Below are 7,328 nucleotides of genomic sequence, written 5' to 3'. Positions count from 1 at the left end.
TTAGTATTTAACATTAACACTTTTAATGAAAGGAGAATTATAGTTCATGTCCTACCCGTTCGGCTAACAACCCTCCAACAGTCAAGGAAGCGGTGGGTGAGAGTGGACACCCATTAAACTGCCATTTTATAGGCAGTAACCTTATACCCCCTTATAGACCGGCTTCGTGAATGAGGCCTACTAACGGTAAGACTGACTTTACTCTTATACATATATATAAATATTATTAACTTATAAGTATAAGGGTTGAATTTTAACTTTTAAAATTCTAAGGGCTAACTTGGAATTAAAGTATTCAGAAGTGAAAACTTTTCAAATTCCAAAACTTGAGGGCAAGTTTTGAAACTATTCAAAACTAATTAATTCCATAACTTATGTGTTTAAAGTAGTTTTAATTAAAAGACTCTTCAAGTTCCATAACTTGAGGACAAGTTATTGAAGACTTTAAACTAATAAAAGAATGAAGTTTTCTTTATTTTGTAACTTATGGAATTAATTAAGGTTACACATTTTATTACTTAATGAAGTGACTCTTGAACCTCCATAACTTGAGGACAAGACTCTTCATTTTTGTAACCATTGCCAACTTTTATGAGTTTTTATGAAACTTAAATGTGACCTTTCATGTAACTTGAGGACAAGTTACACAAACACATTTTAGAATCATCTCTTAGACTAAAATGGATTGAAAACACATAATCACTTAACTTATCTATTAATCTAAACAACTCATATGAACAAAGATAAGTCACATCAAACTTTTTCATGTAATTAGCATAACTTTTAAACTAATACAAAACATGAATCTATTGACAATTATCTTTGAAATTGGATTAGCATGAACATTACCACATCAAAAACAAGTTTATAAGTTCAAAAACAGCTTATGGTAATGTTCCTAGTCCAATTCCAACCAAAAACCCGAAGAAATGTTGTCTGTAGGCCAAACTCGTCGATTTCTTCATGGAACTCGTCGAGTTCATGATTTAATACATGAACTCGTCGAGTTTTCTACTAGAACTTGTCGAGTTTTAGGCCCTGACAAATTCTTGGCTTCGAAAAATCTATTTGCATCAAGTATAAGAAAAAGCAAGCCTAGGCTCTGATACCACTATTGGGTTTTGAGCATTCTAACACTCCTAAGTGTACATGCAACCCTAAATACCTTGGATCTATGTTTTCTCTATTATACATGCAAATATGAACTTTCCAATGTATTCATCCTAACTAACATAATAACATTGATTCATATGAATATATCAAGTTAGAATTACATACCTCTTTGATGTAGAATGTCTTCATGAAGCTTGAATGCCTAGTGCCCCAAGTGTGACACCTCAAATGGTTCACACAACACCAAATACACATGGAATGACTTGAGAGAAAATGGAACACTTCATAAAATCGGCTAGCCCTTTCTATCACACATAGTGGCCGATTTTGTCAACAATAAGATGCTTATATAGTTAGTGACAATTAGGGTAAAACCTAATTCTCATGGCTTTCCATTTCCTTGGATCCATGGGTTCAAATATACCATGGAGAATCTTATGGGTTTTAGCCCAACTTGATAATCCATGGAGCATTAGCCCACTATATAAGTATGGATGATTTACACAATCAACCCATATATTTAATTAGTCTTCTTTTGATCACTTAATTAATCCTAGATTAATTCTTGATCGATACTAATTAAATAATCTTATTAATATATTAGAACTTATAATATATTAACCAACCTTAAGTGTTATTTCTCTCATTATAGTCTATCCAAATGCAAGATGTCATGCAACCCAAATGGACCATGCCGGGTCGGGTCAAGTCTTACCAATTATAGTTATGGACTTAGACATTAATCCAACAGGTGGTTCAGTTGGTGAAGGTGCAGTGGCAGCACCGAAAGGGTTCAGATTGGACGTGGGAGACCGAGGGGAATATGAGGGAGCATTATCCAGAGTTATTTTCAGATACAGAAGTAGCAGTCTTCGAGGACGAAGTCTAAGATAAGTGGGGGAGAGTTGTAACGCCCCATTTCTGGTATGTAATTTAAATAAAGTATTTTCATTTCTTAAGGGGTACTCGACGAGTTTGTAGCCCAACTCGTCAAGTAGAGACGGGATGATCACGCAAATGGAGTTGGTTACTCGACGAGTCCATATGCTGGGACTCGGCGAGTCCGCTTGTCTGGATGAAGCCCTAATTTTAAGGGTTTGCACCTTATTTAAACACATTTATGCGCCCCAACCTCGCCTCCATCACCCTCAAAGCATCTCTTACCAAACCCTAGCCCCCTTAAAGAGTTTGTGAGTGATTGTTGCTTTGTGAAGGAACTTTTGGTGCATTTTGGAGCAAGTAGAAGAAGGAGAAGGTTGAAGAGCTCAAGGAAGAAGAAGTAGATCCAGAACACACTCCTTTGTGGTCATCTTTTCTGGTAATAAAGTCTCCATCTTCCTTATTGATCTAGTAGATCTTGTTTGTCCCCAAATTGTTGATATTAAGCTCAAAAACCCCAAATCCTTTGTGATAAAGCCTTATGATCGAGTTATACTTCAGATCTAGCCTCTCCTGGGCTCCAGGAGCTCAAGGAGATCGGCTTTTTGGCAGCCATGGTCTTGTTTTGGCTTATTGTCCCCATTATAGTAGAGTTTGAGTGAGATAGCTTCATTTCTTCTTGGTTACACATAAAGTTAGCAACTTTACGTGTTCAGATAGTCCCAGGAGCTTAGATCTACGAGTTAGATGCTCTGAAATGGAGTAGAATCGACTTTATGGAATCTGCATGTTTAGGACTCGGCGAGTTGTTCTTCGGACTCGACGAGTCGAGTCGCGAGTCCCCCGTCTTTCCTCAGTTTGTGAGTTCAGGGTGAATCAGTGAGTGGGGAAGGGACTCGGTGAGTTAAAGTCAGAGTGAGTAATGGAGGGACTCGGCGAGTCTATGCCCTGACTCGGCGAGTCCGGTCAACTGAAAGTTGACTTTAACCAGGGAGTTGACTTTAACCAGGGAGTTGACTTTGACCATGGGTAAAACAGTCATTTTACCCTGAGTACATTTATCAGCACCTGATCTAGTTTTTTTGGGATTTGTAGCTGGACAGTTCCGGAGCAGCAGTCAGCCAGTTTTAGAGTTAGCATCTCAGCAGCCAGCGTTACGAGGTGAGCTTCCCTTCCAGTAGGAACGGGTCTACGGCCACAATGTCGGCCCGTCTACTTAGCAGTAGTTCCGGACTTTGGTCCGATGCAGTAGTTCAGTGTACTTGATGTCTTTGTGATTCAAGCATGTATTTGTGTTATGTGTTCCGGACTTCAGTCCGATACAGTATGCAGTATATGTGCTCATGCTAGTTGATATGTTTATGCTATGCTATGTTATGCTCAGTCAGTTTCCGGACTTCGGTCCGATGCAGGGGACAAGATCCCAGTTAGTTTCGGACTTCGGTCCGATGCATTTTCCAGACTTCGGTCCGATGCAGTTTCCGGACTCCGGTCCGATGCCGTGGGCAAGGCCCAATAGTTGTTTATGTGTTATTGTATGTTATGTGGTAGTTTGGTGGAGCTCACTAAGCTTCGAGCTTACAGTTTTCAGTTATGGTTTCAGGTACTTCCGCTAGCAAAGGGAAGAGCTTGGGATGATGGCATCGCACACACCACAGCTTCAGTTTTATCCTGGGAGTTTATTTCAGATATTGTTATGATTGATACATTTTTGTTTTGACACAGTTACTATGACATTTGAGTTACTCATTCCAAGGTTTTTATTATATATGATACTCGATGATTTGATTTTTAGTAACATTAAAACAAAAGTTTTTGGTCATATTTTGGGTCATTTCAACAACTCTCCCCCACTTACACTAGAATTTGTCCTCGAAGTCGGCCACGGTTCACTACCTTACAATCCACTTACCACTAGTTACACTCTTCGTCCAACCAATCCAATCCTTGGAAATGTCATCTTCAGAATAATCCGATCTCTACTACCTTCGACTACAACACTTTTACCCAACCGGTAGCCCTACCAGTACTCCCAGTGCACTTACACTGATACACAAGGGGTCCACCCCTTTTCCTTGTACTGCCACCTGCCCCTCCAAGGCATCTTCCTAACAACAACCCTACCAATCTCCTTCGAGGACCAATCCTCTGATGAAACCGCAATACCGGCCACTACCAGTGTCGGAACAATCTCACAACGATGCTCCAACACTAAAATCTCCACTCAGCGTGAGAATTCAGACAATCCTTCAAGTAGCAGATCCCTCTCTGCTACGTTTAAGGCTCAGATGAGAACAGAATCATTGAGCCAAATCATTTACTCTGAGATCATTTGATTCCGGGGTGAGCAACTCAGCACCACCCGATCAGCTCACGACTTCTTACACCTAATCCCTTACCATCATTCATGCCTGAAGTTCGTCTGACTCCCATCTGCCTACCGGATGAACCGAGACCGCCCTGGTCCCAACTAATCTACCATTACTTGAAATACCGGTCCCCCACTGATTACCGAACGCATGAACATTCCATGAGTCGCTCTCAGCGACTTAAGAAGATACAGCGACTACCTGAATTGCTCTACCAACCCAGCCACTCTGGCTCTAGAAGATCTAGGATCCCCGATCCCCTCTCAAATAGCTAAACTTTTCTAGATCTTATCATGCTAACTCGGAGATACGGGCCCCCTGTCCACATTCCGCGAACGAGGAGATACGGCCCCCACCCACACTCCGCGAACTAAGCTGCTAATGAATGTTACGGCTTACCCGCGGTCTTACACCACTCCTGGTCTCCAATGACCTACCACCTTCCGAATCCAATCATAATGTGGCCCACTCACATTGGAGTGGCTGCCCCGCCCTATCTTAAACTATCTGAAAACCGTGCCAGCAAATCACGCATCTGATACATTTGTACTGTCGAATAGGGACCGATGAATGCTACGGGCCACCCGTAGTCTTACTATACTCGTTCTGCCAACTAGTGAATGCTACAGGCCACCCCCATAGTCTTACAACACTTCTGCGCTACCAGCCAACAAATGCTACGGGCCACCCCGTAGTCTCACCACACTTCTATGCTATTTACCGACTAATGTTATTGGCCACCCTGCAGTTTTACCATACTAATGCTACGGGCCACACCGCAGTCTAACTGTACTAATATACGATTGCTACAGGCCACACCGCAGTCTTAAAACTCCCTTACTCTATCTGCTAACAAGTGAACGCTACGGGCCACACCATAGTCTTACAACACTCCTACACTATCTGCTAACCATTGCTACGGACCACCCCGTATTCTTACCACACTTCTCATACTATCTGACCAATGGTGAATGATACGGCTATCCGGTAGTCTAACAACACCTTCCACACCAACTCGACCGCTGACCATGGTCTTTCGCTCACTACTAATCCGTATATACCCATAATCAAGCATACAAGCGCAATCTATTACCCCAAGCAGTACTCCTGTCCTAACTGAAACTCCCAACTGATTCTTCTGAAACTTGCTATCAGACATCCCGAGAGTGCGATCTCACAATTGGCAAGTTTTCCTAACTTCCAATTCACACTATCCTTAATTCATATAGCCGCCCAGGTCATCTTTCTCCCTGACAGGAGAGCGAAACTTATCCCAGTTTCACAACCGATTCTGCTCCCGTAACATGATTGTTTCTCCCCCACTTAGCTTCAGCTAAATCTTTACAGCACATGAAAGTCCGAGGATTTCCATTCCTTCCTCCCTTACACAATAGGCATGATAACTACCATCGCCTTAATCTTGCTAGCGATCCGTCACTAGCCCACTCCAATCACCGTACAATTACCGAATATTAGATGAACCCTTCCTGCACTCCCGTTACTGATAATCCCCTGAGCTTAAACTGATGTCCTTAAGGTCCGAATAACTAATGCTCAGAGGAACCTCTTTAGTGATAGACCATTTCCCTTGATGCTTCCAAAAGCTATCCCAAACACCAAGACTAGAACCACCGAACCCTGATGATGGTGGATGACTACTCCAAGGACCCTGACCACCGACCTCCACGTAACACTCCTGAACCGTTTTCGGTCGCAACCGAGATAATACTGGACACTTCGAACCCGAAGTGAGAGATGACCTTACACTAGCTACTAATAGTTCCTAGTATGCAATTGGCATATGACAATTATGAAAATACAATCTGAATACAAGTAAAGAGACAACTCATACATACTATCACCTGAGACCGAGGTAAGAACAATCCTAATAAATATAGAATCGAAAATAGTCATTGATACATACCTGCAACATTCCCTTCTTTAATCCAGATCTCCCTCATTTGTCACTGCAAGGCCTTACCCTCTCACCCATCCATAATCCTCAAAGTCGTCGGGGCAGACGCACTCCCTACTCCTCCCCTCATCGTTGGGCAGTCGGCCTTCTTGTGGCCCACCTGATTGTAGTGAAAACATAATGGGCTTGCCCCCTGTGGGCAGTCCCTGCTGACGTGACCATCATTGCCACACTTGTAGCAGCCTGAACCCCTGTAACCTTAAAATCCCTCCTGCAGCTTCCCGCACGTGCTGCGCTGACGTCGGCCCCGCCGACCTACTAATCGCTGATCTGAAGTCTTAGGTCTCTTCCCGGGACCCTCCAAAGTATACATCTGATCCGACCTCCTCTTTGCAATGTGCTCCAAATCAATCTCCCTTTCCCGCGCCCTAACAATCATAGAGTCCAAGGTCGGGCATGCCGAGAAGCTGACATGCTCCCGAATATCAGTTCTCAACATGTCATGATAGCGGGTCCTCTGCATCTCCTCATCCCATGCATATTGAGGCACCAATAAGGCCCCCTCCCGAAACTTGGCGGTAATCTCCGCCACCGACTTCGTCATCTGTCTCATATATAGGAACTCCTTGGCCAGCTGCTGAAGCTCCACAGCCGGTGCAAACTCTGCCCTAAATCTGGTCACAAAATCAGACCAGATCATAGCCTCAATGGTTGAGGCTCCCAAGGAATCACCAACTGACTCCCCCCAGTCTCTATCTCTGTCCCTCAAGCATCCTACAACAAATCGAACCTTTGACCCCTCGGGACAGAAGTTCGTCAACTGTGCAGACTCAATGTCTACAATCCATCTCCTGGCAACAATGGGGTCCTTTACCCCGTGGAAGTCTGGCGCGCCACTCCCCCTGAAGTCCTTGAAGGAAAATGTGCACGATTCTGACTGGCTGGATTCCATATCACTATAGAACGCTCTGTGGCAATCCTCCATCAGCTCAATAATCCCTTCCTTGATCGACCCGAAAATCACCGGGGTCGATTCAAGAATACCTCTCGTG

Source organism: Lactuca sativa, chromosome 7 (assembly GCF_002870075.4).
Source record: "Lactuca sativa cultivar Salinas chromosome 7, Lsat_Salinas_v11, whole genome shotgun sequence".
Lineage (NCBI taxonomy): Eukaryota > Viridiplantae > Streptophyta > Magnoliopsida > Asterales > Asteraceae > Lactuca > Lactuca sativa.
The sequence above is the reverse complement of the archived record's forward strand: the minus strand, read 5'-3'. Positions refer to the sequence as shown.